At 39.3% G+C, this 21,928-nt stretch overlaps 1 pseudogene; it reads right to left on the bottom strand.

Annotated features, from left to right (window-relative positions):
• Window positions 1–9,132: 9,132 nt before the first annotated feature.
• Window positions 9,133–9,965, bottom strand: LOC149155793 (BURP domain protein RD22-like; annotated as a pseudogene).
• Window positions 9,966–21,928: the final 11,963 nt, after the last annotated feature.

Below are 21,928 nucleotides of genomic sequence, written 5' to 3'. Positions count from 1 at the left end.
GCGCTAGTTTTTCAACATAAGAATATTTACTTTCTGTATCGTTTAAGTTTTTACTTAAATAATAGATAGGATGTTCAATTCCATTGACTTCTTGTACTAAAACCATCGCAATGGTTGTATTTGCTGCAGCTAGATACAGGTTAAAATCTCTTTGATAGTCCGTGGCGTACATTAATGATGCCTTTACTAGACAATCTTTTAGGGCATCAAAGGAAGCTTGCGCCACCTGGTCCCAGACAAAAGGTACATCTTTTTTCAATAGACGAGTATAACCCTTAGCAAGTTCTGCATAATTTGGAATGAACCTCCTCAGAAATTTTGCTTTCCCTTGGAGTTTCTGAATCTGAAGCAAATTTGAAGGTGGAGGCAAATTAATGATTGCCTGAACCTTACAGGGGTCGAGACAAATCCCATCTTTAGAGACTACAAAGCCAAGTAAACGACCAGAACCGACGCAAAACACACATTTGTGCGAATTGAGTCTTATCTTGTAGTGTCAGCAACGTAGAAATATCGCTCTTAAATGCTGCGGATGATCAGTCCACTTTCGCGAATGAGCCGGAAGATCGTCGAGATAAGGTTGAACAATGTTCTTGATGTCATGGAAGGCATAATTCATCGCCCTCTGAAACGTCACCCTTGCGTTCTTTAAACCAAAGGGTAATTTTTGATAAGCGAATGTGCCCCACGGACAAATAAATGCAGTCTTTGACTGGTCCTGTGGGCAGATATTTATTTGATTATACCCGGAAAATCCATCCATAAATGAAAAGATTTCACATCCGGCGCATTCATCAATTATCTGGTCGATGAAGGGTGTAGGGTAGTTGTCCTTTGGACAAGCTTGGTTTACATCCCTATAATCGACACACACTCTAATCGTCCCTTGTTTTTTCATAACAGGGACAATATTCGATACCCAATCGGTTAGAGGAACCGGGTAGATGAATCCAGCATGGAGGAGTTTTTCAACTTCCGCCTTAATGGCAGCGGCTTTCTTCGGGTGCACCTGCCGAAGCCGTTGCCTTACTGGTTTGACATCAGGATACATTTTAATTTCATGTTCAACGATACTCGAGTCAATGCCTGGCATTTCATCATATGACCATGCAAAGACATCTCTAAATTCGCGAAAAAGAGCGTTATATATTTCCAGTTCTGAAGGGGAACAACCTTTGCCGACATAAATATTTTCTACAACATCTATTCTAGTCGAGATATTTATGGCTATAGTCTCCTCAATATTGGATAGGTTTCGCTCGGAATCCACCGTATTTACAGTATTCATTATGAATTCAAATACTGAAGGGTGATAAAGGTCACTTTGAGTATCTTCTTCGTATTTCGGAAGAAGGGAACGATGGTGGTGATCATTCCATGGTGCCCCCTCAATCATCATTGATTGTAATATTCCTTCGTCAGTCCCATGTGCTTTCGACCAAGGATCTGATGGGGTTCCATATTCTCTAGACCTGTCTACCCAAACGCTTGACGAACGTTGATTTGGGCTCGCCTCCCATGCTTGAAACATTGATTGCTACAATATTTCTAAAGGGCTTGGGGGCAAAACCATTGAATGATCCATGTTGACCTTCGTGGAAGATATCATGTTGCAGGTTGCTACCAACGGTACATTTCCTATATAAACCGGGGGTTGTTGTGCGAAAGTTCCCATTAATGTGGGGTCTTTCAATAATCCTACTCCGATATCTTGAATTGAATGGTTGCTTTCATGGATCATGGGAATGCTTCCTGTAACTTGTGAACCATTAGGGAGGAAATTCTGTTGGTCGACGATCGTAATCCCTCCTTCAAACAGGAATGCGATCTTCCTAAAATAAGTCGACACGACAGCTGCCATGGCATAAATCCATGGTCTACTTAGTAGGATGTTATAGTCAAGATTTCCATCAATGACTTCTACATCAATTTCCATTGTTTTTCCTCCTAGTTCAACTTTCAAGTTATTAAGGATACCGTAAGGGGTATAAGTCCTTCTGTCGAAAGCTTTTAATGTCGTCGATCATCGCGACAAGGTTGGAGATCCTAATGTTTTCCAGCAACTTATTGACATAATACATGTCGAGGCTCCCTCATCAATTATTGTTCTGTGAACAATTTTGTTGAGTGCTTTCACTTGAATAAGGAAAGCTAGCTGAGCTGGTAACTGAGGATCATATCCCTTGTGATCAAAGGATACTAGATTGGAATCCTTAGGATCAACCCCACCAATTGCTGATAACAATGCCTACCTTTGGGTTGGACAATTTTGTAGCACTTCAAGAGTCGACATAGCGGATGGCGATTGGGCCAAATCTTCCACTATATTATAATGTTGCGCTGCTCTGGCACGAGGATTAAATGTCGACTTGTGTACTACACCCTTTGGCGGTTTTATTGTTAATTCAGGGATGGTGGGCGTTACAACTTCTGTCGAAGTTGTTGTCGAACTACTTGGTTGATCTTTACCTTTTTCGTTCGACACCTGAGGATTCCCATAATATTTGTTCCTTGTCGAAATCAAAGCATCATTCTGATGTTTCGAAACCGACAACATTGGGACTTGCGACGGGGAAGCATTTCCACTATCAACCAGATTTTGACCTGGGTTGGGAAATGGATCAGTTAACACAGCTGAGGTTTGGGAACTTTTAAAGAACCTTTTTAACTCAGCTTTGAATGCGCAATTCTTTGTGGTGTGATCCTTATCATCACATATTAGACATGGATAATTTTGTTTCCCTTTGCCAGGAGGGTTTGAAGAATCTTTTCCAGGGGATGACTCACCCTGTTTCTTCTTCTTCCCTTTTTTTTGTTTCTTCTTGCTTCCTGGTTGATTGGTTTCTTTGCCCTTATCTTCTGATACAGCATTTACTTCCGAAGCAAGGATTTCTTCTTTTGCATTTTGATCCGAATTCTTACGAGCTTTCTTTGACGAAGCCTTTATCGATTTCGCGTTTGTTGTGCCAATCACGCCATCACTGGCATGAGAGTCACTATTTGATTTAGGAGGGGGAGGAATTGAAAATTCTGGTCTAGGGGCGTCAGGTATTTTGTCATAGAGCGTGCCGGACTGAGTATAAACTAAGTCCAAATACTGTGCAGGAGCAATGACCTGCTCCTCCGTTACGACTCCCCCCTTGGCCACATCTTCCGTAATAGCCGGAAGTAACGACTTTATAAACCATTCAGCTAATAACTGATCGAGAACATATGCTTTCACCATCCTACGACGACGACGCCACTCATGTATATGATCAGATATATGGGTAGCAGTTGTCTATTTGAAGTTGGTTAATATTTCTGTTCCCATTTCATACCTTATCGGTAATTGAAAGTGGGTTAAGAAAGTCGTGGCTAGGGAACTAAAGTTGTCGAAAGAGGCTCTTGGCAATTCAATATACCATTTAGCCGCTAGACCTGTCAATGTCCTCTGAAAAAGGCGAAGTCTTATCGAATCGTCGTTAAGGGTGTTCGACGAACACCACCGATGAAAAGTCATCACATGATTCGACGGGTCTTCACCTGGATTTCCATTGAATTTAGGAATGTCAGATGGAAGTTTATGAGGAATCGCTGGCCAACAAGGGGCATAAATCAGGTAAACGGTGTAAATCAGGTAACTCTAAATCAGGTAACTCTAAAGTTGCCACGAATGGTAACTGTTGATTCAGGTTAGGCAAAGCGTAACCAGGGTACAATGGAATCGCTTGAGCAGTGGGTCTTTGCATACCAGCATAATGTAATTGATGTTGGTATGATTGATACGGCTGTAAAGTGGTTGGTTTTGACCGTTTTGGATATACGGTTGTCCACTATTCGTAAAGATCTGCTGCTCAGAGCCTTGGTAACTTGCTGGAACTGCGGTTGTTGGTATTGTACAAGCCATGGTTGTGACGCCACGTTCTGTTGCGCCATGCTAACCATTGGACCAAGGTGTGGGGTAATTGTACCCGTTTGTACTTGTGTCGTCCCACCAGTCGGTGATTGTGGTTGTGACCCATGGTCAAGCGACTGTTGCATTACAACCTGAGGTTGACATGTAACAGGTATCGCTTGAACTTGCGACACGGCTACAATAGCCGGGGTGGTTGGGATGTTTGTCACAGGTACACACTGTTGCATAGAATATACAATCCTTGGTTGTTGAGGTAGCATAGGTACCCAACTACTTGATGCAATTCCAGTATAACCTGAACACTGTTGAGAAATGCCATATGGATATCCTCCCGGAGGAGGTAATGAAAGGGCATACTGCCCCCCATATGGTAACAATCCGGAACTTAGAGGGATTGTTAGTCCTTGAGGACTAGATGGCCCAAACTGACCTCCATGAGGATCAATATGTCGAGTTTCAACATAAGAATTACCGGATGTTACTCCAGATGAACAAACTGGAACAGAACATACTATCGACATAGTCCCTTGGTGGACTCCTTCTAGCTGTTGAGAGCTAGTTGGGACAGCTGGTATGCCGGCAAACATCGTTGGAGTGACGGCAGGGGCTTCTGCTATCGCTGTGTCATTTGACACAGTCCTAGATGATGACGGTTGTTTAGACATTTTAAGTCTATCCAATAGATTGCCTAGCGATTCTACAGGGACTTCCACTTGTGGTGGATTAATCTCTGATGAAGGAAAGAGAGTGACCCCTACTCCAAAATGAGTTGGAGTACTTGCTTGCAGATCCTCTGCAATTTCCTCTATCGCAATCAAACCCGGTGGAAGAGGAAGACCGTCAGGTCCGTAAAATATTTCTGGTGCCGAAGAAGTGGTTGTTTTGACAGCGACAGTTGTTTGGGGAACAAAACTTTCTGGACCGGTTACAGATGGAACTGGTTCAGTTACACAAGTATTTGCCCCCAGACTAGGATCAGTATTACTGTCCTTCTGTGGCTGTTGAACTTCTTCTATAGAGGCAGGGTTTCCAGAAATGTTAGGAGTAACCGGAACCTCAGTTGCAGTTGGAACACTTGTTCTAAATTTCAAAGGAGATTTTGAACCGGTTAAACGAGTTCGCTTTGCCCGTACTGTTTTCGATTCCGGGGACAAAGACGGTTGACTCGTAAGCCTCCGCGAACGACGGGGTTTCAATTGAATTTCTTCCACGATTGCGGATTACTCGATCAACCAAAATATTAAAAGGGGAAATTTGTGTTTCCGAATTGAATGAATTTTATTAGATGCTTTTAGACACAACTTGCTTTTTCACTTTTTAAGAGTCGAGAAAAAGCTAAAGATGACTCTAGTCTCCTTCGATGTATTAACGAGCCCAAAGTGAAAAATGTTCGGTTGGACTTTTTCAGTTATAGAGTTTGAAAAAGGCCAAAAGAAACTTCTCTGGAGATCTAGGCAGAGGGTGTGCCAAACCTTTCGCAAAACCATAGAATACGTTTTACGGTATGGGTGGTCGATCTTCGTGAATGCTGTGTTCACTGCATTGCGATCAGTAGGGCGGCCGACACGGTTTCCTATTGGATAAAGGCTTTATTCCTATAGGGTTCTCCCAATATATACGCGATGGTACGTGGGAGCACAAGTCCGTATTAGTTCCACCGACTCTCAGGAGGAATCACCCACCTTCGTCGAGATCGACAGTCACTACGTTTAACGACGCCGGAACACGTCTCTAGCTTAGACCTCTAGATGTTTGCGTTATGTTTCAAAGCATTGTTAGGTTCATTCAATATATTTTAAGTTGATATTTTTTAAAGTTTGCCTTTCAAGGTTCACCACGAGATGTATTGATACAAATTCCTAAATGCAGTCTAAGATGAGAAGCAAGCTTTTTCAATCCTTTCGACTTATGAAAATCTTAACTACTGAGGGAAAAGAGAGACAAAAATCTTTTCACACAGATCAAAGAGCACTCACTAATGCACTTTCTCCCTAAATCAACATACAAACTTATATGCAAAATGCAAAGATGCAGGTATTTATTTTCTCTTTCTTAATGTTGGTGAAATGCAAAAAGAAAGCTGTTGTATAATTTTGAATTCAATTTCAAGTGAAAGCAAACAAGCTTGTCCAAAATCAAAAGACACCTTAAGATTTACTTGTTTCGACACTAGAAATATATGAATTCAAACCATATGATGAAAGAAAAAGCTCAATCAGCTATGAACAGCAAACAAACTAACTCTTAAGATCAAAACGACACTTTATCATAGGTCTAGATCTAAGAGGCCACAACAAGACTAGTTCACTTTCGTTATGGGAAACTGTAAATGTATAAGAAATACACAAAGAACAAACACAGTTTCTTTATACAACCGAGGCAGAATAGTGACAAGGAAAGTTGGTTTCAAATAGGCCTACTGACTGGTAACAAACAACAAAAACAAGAGTGAAAACAAGGCAAGACACAGCAGGCAACCCCAGCAGCACTAGGTAGGACTGGTCTAGCGCAGGTGGAACACTACCTGTTTGACCTTTAGCGCAGGTAGCCCCTTCGGGAACTGCGCTGAAATGCAAACAGCCTTTGTACAGCCTGCACTGAAGAACAAAACTTTCGTTTGTGGTGGTTTCCGGGTCACAGATTGCTCAAAAATTCACAGTTTTTGCTCAAATCAGAAGCTATCAGTCAAGGACACACTAAGGAATGATAAGGAGGATGAAAAGCTATCACTAAGAGCTTATTAGAGTCCTTTTGGATCAGCTCTTCAAATTATAAACTTGCCCAGAAACTGAGCTAGAGTAGCTGCCCTCTACTTTGTATTCGAAAGATTCAAATACAGTTCGATTCGGTACTCCCTTTGTTTATTAAATGAATAGCAAAAACACAAGTAACCAACAAGATACGCTCCCCAGCGGAGTCGCCAATTTGTTGTTGGGAAAAGTATCCAATACGGAATGACCCTATCCCACTCTAAGGGTGATAGTACCTCAGCAACAACTGAATGCAAAGCTATTCAAGATTACTTCTTTATGGGATGAGAGAGAGAAGAGAAGGATGATCTACTAACCGTTATCTTGCGCTTAATAGTCGATCCATTCCTCACTCCTTGCAGCTTGCTCCTAGCTCCTTGCTCTTTCACCGGCCCAGCTACACAAATATCCTGTAAAAGCACAAAGAAAGGAAACTACAAGAAGCATACATCCATAATCGATTCAGGGATTAGCATAAATCAAATATACAAGCATCTATTCACCATAAAGACACATGCATATAGAAGAACCTCAAATACTTTATTAATGGAAGAAGTAAAGTTCTGAGAGGGTTACAACCATAATAGGCCCAATCCAGCAACACCTCCCAGCAGAAAGAAATCTCCTCTTCACCTCCTTCAAGCAATCACCCAATAGTTCTATACACAAACCAACAACACTTCCTTACTTGCACAAAATTCCAGCCTCCTTAGACCTCATGAGAGAGCTCTATATATAGGAGATTTGGAGAAAGGATGAGTCAGCTTGAGGCTGGCATGAAGCTGACTAGTGTCCTCTCCCACTTTAGTTAATCTTCAGTTCTTGAGTCCACTTGGAGATTCTTGCTTCCACTTGGAGATCAAGACCCTCTTACTCATCACAAGGCGAATTCCTTGACCCAAGTGTCAGTTTGGAAGCTTCCTGGGCAGTTGACACCTTGCAGAATGACTGTGCCACTTGGCCAATCTCGCCCAGCGTAGGTAGCCTTCATTAGTTTTGACATTCAGCGCAGGTACAGAGTGGAGCAGTTGACATTCAGCGCAGATGCTCAGTGGAGCAGCTGACATGATCCAAAACTGCTTGTTTTTGAGTGTTTCCGGGTGGAGAACTGATTTTCAGTGCTGTGGTTTGCTGACCTTGTTCCTCTAGGGGTGGGAACAACATGTTTAGGGACTTTGGATCCCTTAGATTATTGACATTTCATGTTTCATGCTGTTAGGCACAAAAATGTCTATAACAGGGGGGTCCAGGGGTTAGTGGTCCCCTGGCAGGGGTTCGGGGGTAGCACCCTCGAATCTAAAAAGGGATGTAAAATTTCCTTGTAAAAGTATAGTAATTTCTAGTCAATCTGGGCTGTTCATTAGGCAGATGATCTGAGGGTAGAAGTTATGTTTAATTGAGGGTTTTTTTCCCTAGAAGGCAACCCCTCACTATATATGAGGGAATTATATTGCGTCTATGTAGATCTGTATTCTGAGTGAGGAAGAGAGAGGAGATTGAGAGCAGAGAGGGAGTTACAGTGGATCTGTTGTTGGTTGTATCTCTTTAGTTTGCTGGATAATATAAAAAGAAGGACTAGCTGTTTCTCTGTGGACGTAGCTTAAACTAGGTGAACCACGTATATCTGTGTCTCTCTTGTTTTATGCATTTTCTGTGTTTATATTTCTGCATTATTTTATGTGTTCCATTTCTCTGTAATATATAATTTTCTAACATTTAGAATATTCTAGTCACTAGCCTTCCTAATCACATGATGCATGATGTTTTGACCCAAACTATTTCCTGCTAGATACACTCTAGAAAAGTCATCATGAGATTGAAGGCACGTGAAATTTTTCTCCTTCATCTCATACCTTCTTTGTTTGAGAATAAGAATGGAAAGAATGACTTCTTCAGCCCTTGCAACTCATTCTCCTTTGACTATAGTGGGATTTGATATATATTTAGAATTTTGAATCTCACATTGAGTGGGTGGGTCAATTCAACTCTAAATACATGTTGGCTTGAGGAAATGAGTGGGGTGGTAAAATTCAAATCCATGGCAGCATGACGAAATTCAAAATTCAAAATTAATGTACATATGGTATCCATCAAGATTGTATCGGGTTTTTAGCATCCATTCATCATCATAGCTTCATGGGCCCATGGGTTCTAGAAGGTGTAATTGCCATTAAGCCCACCCCATACCATTCATAATTTCATTTTGGAAAAGTGTTTGTTGGAAAAACAATATACATGTGCAAATGGTGGAATATATATATTTTAAAAAGGATCTATGCAAATTAAAATTTGAAAAAAAAAAAAAAAAAAAAAAAAAACTATTCTTTTACAACCTTTGGGCTTTTCATTTTATTTGGTGTTCCTTTCTCCCTCTTCGGGTTATTATAGTAAATAGGATATGAAAATGGATTGAAATAGAGAATATACTTTGAATGAAGCCAACTAATGTGATCATGGAGTAGGACATGACAAATGAATCCACCACTAGGCTTGACTGTGGAGTAGGAAGTGACAAAAGGATGCACTGCCGGCCTTGACATTGATCACTTGGAATGACAAGTGTTGATGATTCCACCAACTTGTCTCTGCGTGACACATCATCACTTCCTCTCCATTTCTACCATGTTTACCCTTGAGAGACACCCGCGTGGTGGTGGTGTGTTGAGTTTCATGGACATAATAGACAATCGATGGATGTGTGTGTCTACATTTACCTTAGAAAGTAATCCCATGAGGGTATATCATTTAGACTTGAGCTTGAAGGGTACATTTGTCTCTAACCCATTCACATGATTGTTCCCCAAATTAGATGTAGTGTAATCAATCATGATTCCAATGATGTTGCACAATATATGATCTCACCACTACTTGCAGGACTTTCTCACATGCCTAAGTCTGATTCATATAAATAGGTGTGTCAGATCCTTGGAATATATTGAGGGAAACCAATATTTTTGGAGCTATAGCTCCATTAATACATAGAGTAGACTTCTTGGATATTTTACTTTCTTAAATGCAACGGGTGGCATATACTTCCCCCGTGCATTAATGGAGCTACAACTATAGAAATATTGATATCCTATATTGAGCTTCTCTAAGGCTACTAAGGGTTTATCATAGGAGAATAGAATATCTTTAGCCAAACGTTGTGGAAGGAAGAATATTCTATTGTCTGGGATTGATAACTTGAGCATTTTTCTAGCATCAATTTTGTTTGTGTGTCAGTGCTTTTTGAGGAAAAACATTGCTGACCAAGAAGGGTCAGCTATGATGTCATTCTCATATGCTATGGCATCATATTTGTATTTTAGCTCCATCATCAAGAAGGAAAGGTATATAACCAAGGAAAAATTTTTAATGTCAAAAATCACTACATCCATTTCAATCTCTCTTCAAATCTAGATCAGAAATATTAAAATTTTATTGATACATGTTATATACTCTTAACAATTTCAAAAATGATTTTATATATACTATGATAACACTATTAAAAATATTTATCTTATAATGAGGGAGTAGCATTCTAGTTCTTTTCTTTTCTTTTCCGAGAACAAAAAAACTTTATACTTACAAGAAAATTTCACTCACATTCATCATTGTGTCTTTAAATATTAAACAATGAAGTAAGATCAAAGGTTCGCTTTAGCTTGACATTCATTTTAAGAAATTACCTCACACTCACCAAGTTTTGAGAAACATTTAAGCTAATCTTACCTTTTTTTTTGTTATTGATCTCAAAATATACAACCAAAACATATCAAATTGAAAGAGAAAATTATAAATATAAAAACTGTAGGCTCACATTGGAGGTAAAATGGTATTCACCTATGAATGAGGTTCAAGAACTTACTATTGATAGATTTTAGAGAAGGTATTGTTTGTGATACCAGAGTGATTCCTTTAATTTTGTATGTTCATTTCAGGTTTAGATTAACATCCCCAAGCCATGAATTACAAACCATGGAACTAAGAGCGGATGTAAGGGCACAATACATGGACAAGACAATGATAGAGACAAGTCTAATGAAAAAAAAAAAACATATAATGATGATTTGATATAAAATTTTCATGAAGACACGTGCTTCCATCCTCTCACATGAGTATTTTACGGTATCTTCTCTATATTTTCACTTTGAAAGCATTGAGATAGATGGAAAATGATATACTGATCCAATCCAATTTAGCAATACATGAAAAATCCTCTATGTCTTGAATCAAGAGGTTGGTTGGTTCTAGCGTCAATAACCAATTAGAAAATTACTTCCTTGATAACATGTATATATTTCACCTCTTCCTTACTTATACTCACCAAGTAGTATTCTCTAATCCTAGTCCTAGTGAATGAGCATCGCTAGTGGAAGCAATAATTGTTCGGTGTGTGTTATATTCTTTCCATGAATAGTTGCATGTGGGGGGGGGGGGGGGTGTAATAGGGGAGGCAATAGATCCTCCTGATCGTTGTATTGGGAAAAACAAGGGGGTCATGGGGGGTGGAAACCCCCCCTATCAGGGGGTTTAAATAGGGATGGTAGCCCCCTTGCACGGGGTCCAAGGCAACACCCGATTTTTTTTTTTTCTATATATATGCGGACCCAAGGATGGGGGCCCGACCCAAATATGGTGGCTGTGCCTACCCATGGTTTTGTGCGTTGGTTTTTCACATGGTTTTATGCATGATGGTTTTTTGCCCATGGTATTTTGTAGATTTGGTCAACGGAACTATAGTTATGTTCTAATCTAGGGTTAATGGATTGAGGTTTTTGAATTCTTCAGTATGTATATATATGTATTGTAACATTGAAAAGAACATAATGAAAAATCAACTTGGTAGTCTGTTGTGGCCACCAACAACCCCCCTCTTTCTTTGGTATTAGTGATAACACCAAGCAAATGGGGACCCTTAATAAAAAATCCAAAAAACATTTTATCAAAATTTTTGTATTTCAACTCCCTAAAACTGTATCGCATCATGAGAAGAGAGTGAGATGTTTTCCTATGAGCATAATAAGCTGCGAAGAAGCGACGTGAAATTCATCGCATTGCATACATTATGAAGTGATCTTAAATGAAAAAATTAAGGAATCTTCGACGGCCGATATGCGACATCGCATATTGCAACATCGCGTAAGAAACACACAATGATTGGATGACTAAGCACGATCTGCGATCTGCGATCTGCGATGGTGCGATCTGTGATGTTGCAATCTGCGATGAATGTGATTTGCGATAAATGCGATCATCAATTTCTGCAATGACACATCTTGACGACGCGATCCCCGATGCTGCGATGCGAATCGCAAAAATCACCCATCGCAAAATTTCCTCGGTGCAATATTCAAGGAAAGCTGTCCGTAGACCAAAATTGGGCGCGCGCCTTAAAAGAAATTAATGATTGTACGCCAAAGTATTCAAGAAGGATAGTTTTGTGTTTTTCGAAGAGTCAGTTCGTTATGGGTGTCATGATTATGCATTCATTAGAGCTTAAAGCTTTCATGTCAATCTTTATCATCATTACTCTTTTCCTTTGCGTAAACTGTAAGACAGGAAATAACATAAAGCAATGTGTAGGAAACATCTAAGGAAAAGGGGAAAGCATCAATGCTCGGAGAACAGAGAAGAGATGCCTTCACAAACAGATGCCGCATGCAACAGGACCACAGATTCCAGAGTATCACTCAACAGATGCTGATGTCAATAGGCCATCCAAAACTCAGAATCAAAGGTGCACAAAAGCAACATGTTTGCAAAATATCCTGAAGCTTATGGTCGGTAAAGCAAAAAGAAAAAAGGCGCTAAATAAGGAAAATGCACCAGAAAAGCCCAAAACAAAGAACGGAGGCAATTTTCAATACAGAAAATTGTTCAGAGAGCAAAGTCCCTAGCTTATTCAGTCATTCGCAAGGCCGGAAACTGAAATAGCAAAAGTAGAATCAGTTTGAGAGAAATTTGGGTTATTACCAAGTATACACGCAGTGAATACACCCAGCCAGAGGAAGATTCTCGAAAATATCTTCTAGTTTACCAGAAAGTGGTGCCAGCGCTTGTTATTTCTATTTTCGTAGCTCAAACGAAAGGAGAAGATGACCAGCCGACTCTTCCTACGCGAATGTTGCATGCTTGCAGCACTAAGGAGCAAATACAGAAATGGTTAGGAATTAGATTCAATTTTTAGAAATAGTTTTGCTTTAGCTGAAGGGCAGTCATTTAAAATCGTATCCTAACTTTATGTAATTAAGTTAATTAGTTAGCAGTATTTAAACCCTTCTCAGGCATTTGGAGAAGGGTCCAGAAATTTGTCAAAAAACTTGTCCTCATAACATGCACTTTTGCACCCTCGGAGGGGGTTTTTGATGAATGGTTGGATCGAGATTTATTAATGTTTGCATTTGATATCTGCTACTGATGTTGCACTTCTGTACTCTTAGTAGATGTTAGAGCAAGGAGAGATAAATCATTGTTTCTTGAAGCTTATGAGTGGAACCAGTTATAAATGGTACTTTTATCTCTTGACCATTTCTGCTCATATTCTTAAAGTGATATACAGTTTTCAGTTGTTTATATGTTACTGCATGAATGTGCAGGTTACCATTTGGCACTTTTGTACGGTGGAGTCATTCATTTATGTTTGATATATGGATAACTTATTATGCGATATGCTGTTCACAACTGTTTTGCTTAACTTTTTATGCAAAGTGGTTTCTCTTAATTGATTTCTATTCTTATGATAGCTGAATGATCTTTATTCCCAGTTATTGTTTGAAATCTCTTTAGATCGCATAATAGAAGAAATGCATCCTGGGTTAGCGTAGATTAGATGTGGTGTTTCTCATTAGATTACAATAGCATAGAGTTAGTTTAGAAGTTTGAATTAAATTAGCTTTAAGTACTCTTAGATCAGCATCATCCAACTCTACACACACACACACACCCTTAAATTGGGAAACTGGTCCCATTATCCCCAGTCGGACCTGCTATACCAAACGGATAAGGAGCTGCCAACCAAGGTCCGGATCGGGTGGGTATACCCCTTGTTGTCAACCCGATTTTCGGGGCTTCAACATATTTGGCGCTAGAAGGAGGGCCCGAACTATGAATGGCACCTAAATCAAAATCTAAATTCTATTCTGAGAGTAAATCGCCCTCATCAACTCCCCCGACTTCCCCAGTATGTTTAAATCTAGAGTCAGAAGTCGCTCGAGTATTAACCGCTGCTACATACCCTAATATTTCAGACCAATCTACCATTGAACCCCCTGAAGTTCAAACTCTGATTCGCAAACTCCAGGGATTTTCTATTTTTACACAGAGGTCTGATAAATCTCAAAGCAGCGGGACTTCACAGTACAATCCTACTCATCCCCTGACCAGATGAAAGAGTGAAAAATTTTGCATCCAACCAACTGAATTCCCTCTCCCCACCAGGAAAAGAGTAAGGAAAACACCACCAGAGTCTGAAAGTGAGACTCTTTCATCTACATCGTCCATTTCAACTCCCTCACCGCGAAGTCAACCACCCACATCTTCATTCCAAACCACTCATCCATATTCCGCAACCCCTCTTCTTCAATCATCTAAGATCATAATATCTTCATCTTCCCAGTCTCAGGGATCATCCTCTGCACTTTCATTTACTAGCATCTCAACGATGGCCTAGTCTCCATGGAACAATCCTCGGGCAGTTTTAATGCCTCCACCCCTGAGCCAAATACCAACCCATCCTGAAAAATGGCTACCTAAATTCAATCCAGAAGCAGGCATGCTAGCTGAAGAGCACATTAATAATTTCATGCTTTCTGTCAATCTCAATGGAGTTACCAATGAGGATGCTGTTGTCCGGCTTTTTCCATATACAATGCAAGGAACAGCCGGGTCATGGTACTTTTCATTACCTTCCGGGTCTATCACAAGTTGGGACATTTTTCAAAGTCAATTCCTTACCAAGTTTGGTCATGACAGATCAACGACAACGTTAATCAATGACCTATCCAATCTTAAAGCCGAGGCTAGAGAACCCATCAAAGATTTCAATTTACGGTTCAATAAAATCCTCAACAAAATTCCCACTGCTTCCCAACCCAGCGAAGAAGTACAATGTGAATGGTATATTACGGCCTTACCATCAAACTTAGCAATCTTTTTGGATAGGGAAAATAAAAAAACCTTAGTTGAAAACCTGACAGAGACGATAGCAGTAGAGAAATGCGTAGTAGCCCTGGAAAAAAGATCTGCGATAGAGGAACGCAAATCTAAGAAAGTCACCTTCAAGGAAGACTCCAAGAAGAAACAAACGAAAGACCCTTTTGATTTGGAAGGATTACAAAAGTATTAAAAACCATGTCCAATGAGATGATTGACATAAAAAAACAAGTAGCAGAAACTTCTTCAAAAAATCCCTACAGAGCTTTTAAAAGAGGCCCTTCAATGGATGTGAAACCACCCAACGCTATCTCAAATGTCGAATCCGAAGAAGAGGAAGAAGAAGAGAGTACCACTGAAGGGCAGACCGATGATGAAGAAGTTGTGGAACTACAAGGAATGTGGGATTTCATCCTCCCACAAGAAGAAGATCAAGAAGCATTTTCGGTTAGCACACGAAGCAAAAATCAACTTGATCCTCCCCAAACTACCCCTAAGCAGAAGGGCGCAAGCCCTGCAGCAAAAGATAAAGTCGCAACAAAGAAAACGACCGCTAAAGCGACTCATTCTAGCCTAGTCCAATCAGATCAAACACCTCCATCAAGAACACTGATAGTGTCGGATGAAATGGAGTACAATATTATTGATGACATGAAAAAGACTAGAGCTAATATCACTCTTTATGAATTGAGAAAATTGAAACATCAACAGAAGATAATGATGAAAGAATTACATGCCGTGCCTACTACATCTTTGCCTACAGCTGTAGCTTCCCACAACATGGGAAGACCTCCAACCAACACAATCAATAAGGTTGATCCAAATGACATCGCCTTGATTGGAGGAAGATCAAGGTCTCACACTCCCCCTTTTCTTCTCACTTATGAAATTTTCAATAAAAATGTGCACAATTGTTTGGTAGATTCTGGTGCTTCAACGAATATTTTACCCAGATCAATATGTGCCAAGTTGAATGTTCAACCACAAAAATCCGTAGTGCGCATAGTTCAGCTTGATCGATCTCAAGTCGAAGTGATTGGTGAACTTAATCAAGTGACCATAAGATTGTCGTCTAACCCGAAGGTATGTCAGGTTATTGACATTCTAGTAGTTGATATCCCAGAATTCTATGGCTTGATTCTTAGCAGGGGTTGGTCTGAAAAACTCCATGGATACTTCTCAACCGACTGGTCGCACATGTGGTTACCCTACAATGGTAAACCCAATCAAATAAAGGTTGAACGAGAGTTACACCAGAAGTACATAGTAACGAAATTGGAGGGAGAAAATGAAGCAATAGCATACAACAGTAGTATCATAGGCAATTATTCGGTAGATTCTTTCCTCGGCAATTTCAATGCTCATACATCACCTTACTTAGAAAATTCAGTTTTGTCCCAAGTCGAAATTTTTTCCCAAACTGATAATTCAAAGTGTGTTAATTTTTTAGATAAACCTGTAAATACATCTTTGTTTTGGAAATTATATTTTGATGGCTCTAAATCTAACGAAGGAGCAGGAGCAGGATGCGTTCTGATTAGTCCAGAAGGAAATAAGACCATGCTTACGTGCAGACTTGAATTCGATTGCACAAACAATACAACGGAATATGAGGCCTTGGTGCAAGGCCTATACAAAACAATCGGGTTGAACGTCAAGTATCTTCAGGTCTTCGGAGACTCTGAGATTGTCGTCAAACAGGTATGTAACACCATACATTCCCTATCAGGTCATTTGAAACACTATCAATCTTTAGTACAAAATTTGATTGAGCATTTCATAGCATTCAATATTTCGTCAATCCCAAGACTCCAAAACGCGAGTGCAGACCTTTTAGCTAACGTAGCCTCTAGACTTATTCCCTCCGAAGATTTTAGTCCAGATAGATTCTCAATCGAATTAATCTTTAGACCGTCCATCCCTGACAACATTACAAACTGGAGAGTATTCAATGACGATCCTGATATTGTAAATTTCCTCACTTCTGAAGGATCCTACTCCAATCAGATAATTGACGAAGACCATCATGATCGGCAAATACAACAAGATAGCACTGATAATGCTATACCTAAATCGGTGGTTAAGTTGGAAGACTTATACGATTTGAAAAGTCGGTTTAAAATGTCTACCAATTCTAAGCTCTACAGTTCAACTCTGAACTATGAATTAGTAAACCTAGGAACCGATGATAAACCACAAAACATTAATCTAGGCCACGGCCTCGCCCCTGAAGAAAAACTAGCATATATTTGTCTTTTGAGACAATACAAAAATGTTTTTGCCTGGAATTACGATGAGCTGAAGACATACGACACTTCTATCATTCAACATACTATCCCTATGATTGACAACGAAAAACCTGTCCGACAGAAACTCAGAAAAATCCACCCCAATTTAGAAAATTAGATAAAAACTGAGCTAAATAAGTTATTAAAGGCCAAAATAATTTTCCCCGTCAGACATTCCAAATGGGTCTCCAATATGGTACCCGTTAGAAAGAAAAACGGAGATATTAGAATCTATATCGATTTTCGGAATCTCAACAAAGCATGTCAAAAAGACAATTTTCCCCTCCCACCTATGGAGCAGATATTACAGGCAGTAGCAGGTTCAGAATTAATGTCTTTTTTGGATGGATTTTCAGGATACAATCAAGTGCTGGTACATCCTGATGATCAGTTAAAAACCACATTCCGAACTAAATGGGGCACATACGCATATCGGAAGATGCCATTTGGTTTGATCAATGCCGGCACTACATTTCAGAGAGCCATGGACATCGCATTCAAGGGTTTAGTCAATAAATCTGTAGTAATTTATCTGGATGGTATAACAGTGTACTCCAAGAAGTGAAGTGACCATCTCAAAGACTTGAAACAAATATTTCAACGATGTTTAAGGTATGGGATTTCATTTAATCCAAAGAAATGTTTTTTCGCATTAAGTGAAGGAAAACTTCTAGGATTCATAGTGTCAAAATCTGGTATTCACATTGAGCCTGACAAAATCAAAGAATTTTTTGAAATATCACTACCTCATAACAAAAAAGCCATGCAATCTTTCCTTGGTCAAATCAATTTTGTGAAGAGATTTGTCCCAAATTTTTCACGAATTGTTTCTCCTTTGAAAACCATGATTAAAAAGAATTCAAATTTTAAATGGGGCCAAGATGAGCATGAAGCATTCAACCTGATCAAACAAGCTATCATTAACACTCCATCTTTAACAACCCCGAATTTTTCAGAATCTTTTATCTTATACACATTTGCCTCAGAGAAATCATATGCCGTGATTCTAACTCAAGCAAATCAAGAGAAAGCGGAAGCTCCAATCGCATTTTTTAGCTCGAATTTACAAGGTGCTGAACTCAACTATTCAGACGTGGAGAAAAAAGCATATGCTATTTTCAAAGCGATCAAATATTTCAGACCTTTCTTACTTAAAGCCCATACTAAGGTCATAATACCGTTTCCAGCGGTAAGAAATCTTCTAATACAGAAGGATGTGGGTGAAAAAGGAGCAAATTGGATCACCGCTTTACAAGAATACGATCTTGAGATCAAACCAGCAAGCATTGTGAGAGGTCAAGGCTTCTGCAAAATGTTGTCTGGAGCATCGCAAATATCTGAGAATTCATCTGAAGAGGTACAAACGTATGAGGTAAGCCTAAAAGATGCAGAATCATTATATGCTGACACCATTTATTATCTTAAGAACGGGTATGCTCCATCACACCTGGATCACACCAAGAAAAGAGCTCTGAGATTGAAAGCAAAACAATATCAGCTCATAAATGATGTTCTGTTTAAAAGGAATTACGATTCTGTGCTTCTTAGGTGTCTTGAGAAAACTGAAGCCGAAAAGGTTTTGCAGGAACTCCACGATGGACCAGCAGGCGAACACTATGCTGGAGATGCTACTGCACATAAAATATTACGTGCAGGATATTATTGGCCCATGTTGTTCAAAGACTCACACAGTTACGTGAGGAAATGCCAAGTCTGCCAAACTACTACAGGGAGACAAAAGAAATCATCCATGCCACTACAGCCGGTAAACATCGAGCAACCATTCAGTCAGTGGGGCTTGGACATAATAGGTGAGATCGCTCCTCACTCTTCTAAGCAACATAGATACATCCTCACGGCAACATATTATTTTACTAAATGGGTAGAAGCAGTTCCTCTCAAGACAACTAATTCTGAAAACATCATTGAATTCATAGATAAATTTATAATCACTAGGTTGGGATTGGAAACGACTTTAATGTTTGATAATGCCTCATACTTTTCTGGGAATTCAATGACTGAGTTTGCACTTAAAAGAGGGTTCAAACTGAAATATTCGGCCAACTACTATCCGCAAGGTAATGGATTGGCTGAATCAACAAATAAAAGCCTAATCAGGATTATTAAAAGAACAATTGACCAGAACCAAAAGAATTGGCACAGAGCTTTGGTAAATGCTTTATGGGCAGATAGAATAACGAAGAAAGCTTCGATCGACACTTCTCCCTTTAATTTAGTTTATGGGAAAGAAGTGGTTCTTCCAACTCACTTAGTCATCCCCTCTTTGTCTTTAGTGCAATACATCGATGAAGTATCTACTTCCTCCTTAGAGTTAAGACAAATGGAAATAATTAAATTAGAAGAACGACGAGAACAAGCTAAGAAAACCCATACTCATCACCAAGTGCCAATAAAATCATCTTTTGACTCGAGCATAATGACTAGAAATTTTTTTCAGATGGGAGATTTAGTTTTGAAATGGGATAGGGCTCACGAAGAGAAGGGCAAACATACAAAATTTTAGAAGATGTGGCTTGGTCCTTTTCAGATTGTAGAAGTCATAGGCCCATCAATGTTTGTGTTGCAGGATTTAACAGGTAGAAGGGATTCTTTGCCTGTTAATGGACAGATCCTTAAAATATATTTTCCATAGAAGATTATTCTTCTATTTTGTAGGATAGTTTTAGTTTTTTTCTTTTTGTTTCTTATAAATAAAACCAGTTGTAGATGGTTACTACAGGGGTTCACGAAAAAGACACCAATTCTCTATCAGATTTTGAGCTTTTTCGCTTGTACAAGTAGCAATTTTTTTCGAAAAATCTGATCTTTATTATTGACAGATAGAGTTAACTTTAGCCTAGATATGATACTACTTTCAACTTCAAAAAAAAAAAAAAATTGATGAAAGCAACCTTTGGTAAAAAAATTGTTTTATATCTGCACAATGAAAGGTATCAATAATAAAATAAATATTCTCTGTAAAACTGCTGTTTTCAAACTCTATTATTGTCTTCCAAAGCTTTCTTAAGGGAAAACAATGACTTCCTCCCTGATAAAGGAAATCGCAACATTCAGAGGAACAATCCGAGAAAACACTATATCTCAAAGAATAAGAGGTTTCATCACGAGCCGGCTTATCATGATCACAGATATTATGACTTGCTGACTTTGCCAATACTGTCCTCCAAAACAGGGCAACGACTCAAGATTGTTGCAATCAAAAGACAAGGGGTCTCATCACGAGCCAGCTTGTTCAGCAAAAGTGTAAATCAAGTGAATGACTGTGTCATAATTTGGCCACCAAACCAAGACATTGTTCTTTAGAGAATAAAAAAGGAAAAAGTGTCAAAATGGGTTTTTCTCTGAAAAGTTGTAAATAGCCTTAAGTAGGATAAAGGATCATTACTGGGTAACAGGTAACCCTGTCGAGGCTATGGATGCCTACTGGCAGCAGAGGCTCTACCTACGACAAATGAGAATATTTTAAAAGCCAGCACGCAGAGAAAACCTTATTTATCTTTAAAATACCAAGTAATGTCTGATGTAAATACAAGGACTAAGCCTGAGGAAGCAAACAATTGGAATAGGAAAAGGTTGAGACAAAATATCATTGATAGGATAAGGCATAATGTACTCTATTTGTCCATAAAAAAAATTATAAGTATGAAAATTTTTCTGCTTTCGAAGATAAAATTCAATAGAAAAGCAGAGATAACTGGTTCTTCACAGTGAATCGCCATTATTGTGGCCACCAACAACCCCCCTCTTTGTTTGGTATTAGCGATAACACCAAGCAAATGGGGACCCTTAATAAAAAATCCAAAAAACATTTTATCAAAATTTTTGTATTTCAACTCCCTAAAACTGTATCGCATCGCGAGAAGAGAGTGAAACGTTTTCCTATGAGCATAATAAGCTGCGAAGAAGCGACGCGAAATTCATCGCATCGCATACATTATGAAGCGCTCTTAAATGAAAAAATTAAGGAATCTCCGACGGTCGATATGCGATGTCGCATATCGCAACATCGCGTAAGCAACACACAATGATTGGATGACTAAGCACGATCTGCGATCTGCGATGTTGCGATCTGCGATGTTGCAATTTGCGATGAATGCGATTTGCGATAAATGCGATCATCAATTTCTGCAATGACACATCTTGACGACGTGATATGCGATGCTGCGATGCGAATCGCAGAAATCACCCATCGCAAAATTTCCTCGGCGCAGTATTCAAGGAAATATTTCTGTAGACCAAAATTGGGCGCGCGCCTTAAACGAAATTAATGATTGTACACCAAAGTATTCAAGAAGGATAGTTTTGTGTTTTTCGAAGAGTTAGTTCGTTATGGGTGTCATGATTATGCATTCATTAGAGCTTAAAGCTTTCATGTCAATCTTTATCATCATTACTCTTTTCCTTTGCATAAACTGTAAGACAGGAAATAACATAAAGCAATGTGTAGGAAACATCTAAGGAAAAGGGGAAATCGTCAATGCTCGGAGAACAGAGAAGAGATGCCTTCACAAACGGATGCCGCATGCAACAGGACCACAGATTCCAGAGTATCACTCAACAGATGCTGGTGTCAATAGGCCATCCAAAACTCAAAATCAAAGGCGCACAAAAGTAGCATGTTTGCAAAAGATCCTCAAGCTTATGCCCGGTAAAGCAAAAAGAAAAAAGGTGCTAAAGAAGGAAAACGCACCAGAAAAGCCCGGAACAAAGAATGAAGGCAGTTTTCAATACAGAAAATTGTTCAGAGAGCAAAGTCCCTAACTTATTCAGTCATTCGCAAGGCCAGAAACCGAAATAGCAAAAGCAGAATCAGTTTGAGAGAAATTTGGGTTATT

Source organism: Pinus tabuliformis, chromosome 9 (assembly GCF_031772625.1).
Source record: "Pinus tabuliformis cultivar Carrire ecotype Pingquan chromosome 9, CPIR1, whole genome shotgun sequence".
Lineage (NCBI taxonomy): Eukaryota > Viridiplantae > Streptophyta > Pinopsida > Pinales > Pinaceae > Pinus > Pinus tabuliformis.
This window is presented reverse-complemented; position numbering and strand designations above follow the sequence as displayed.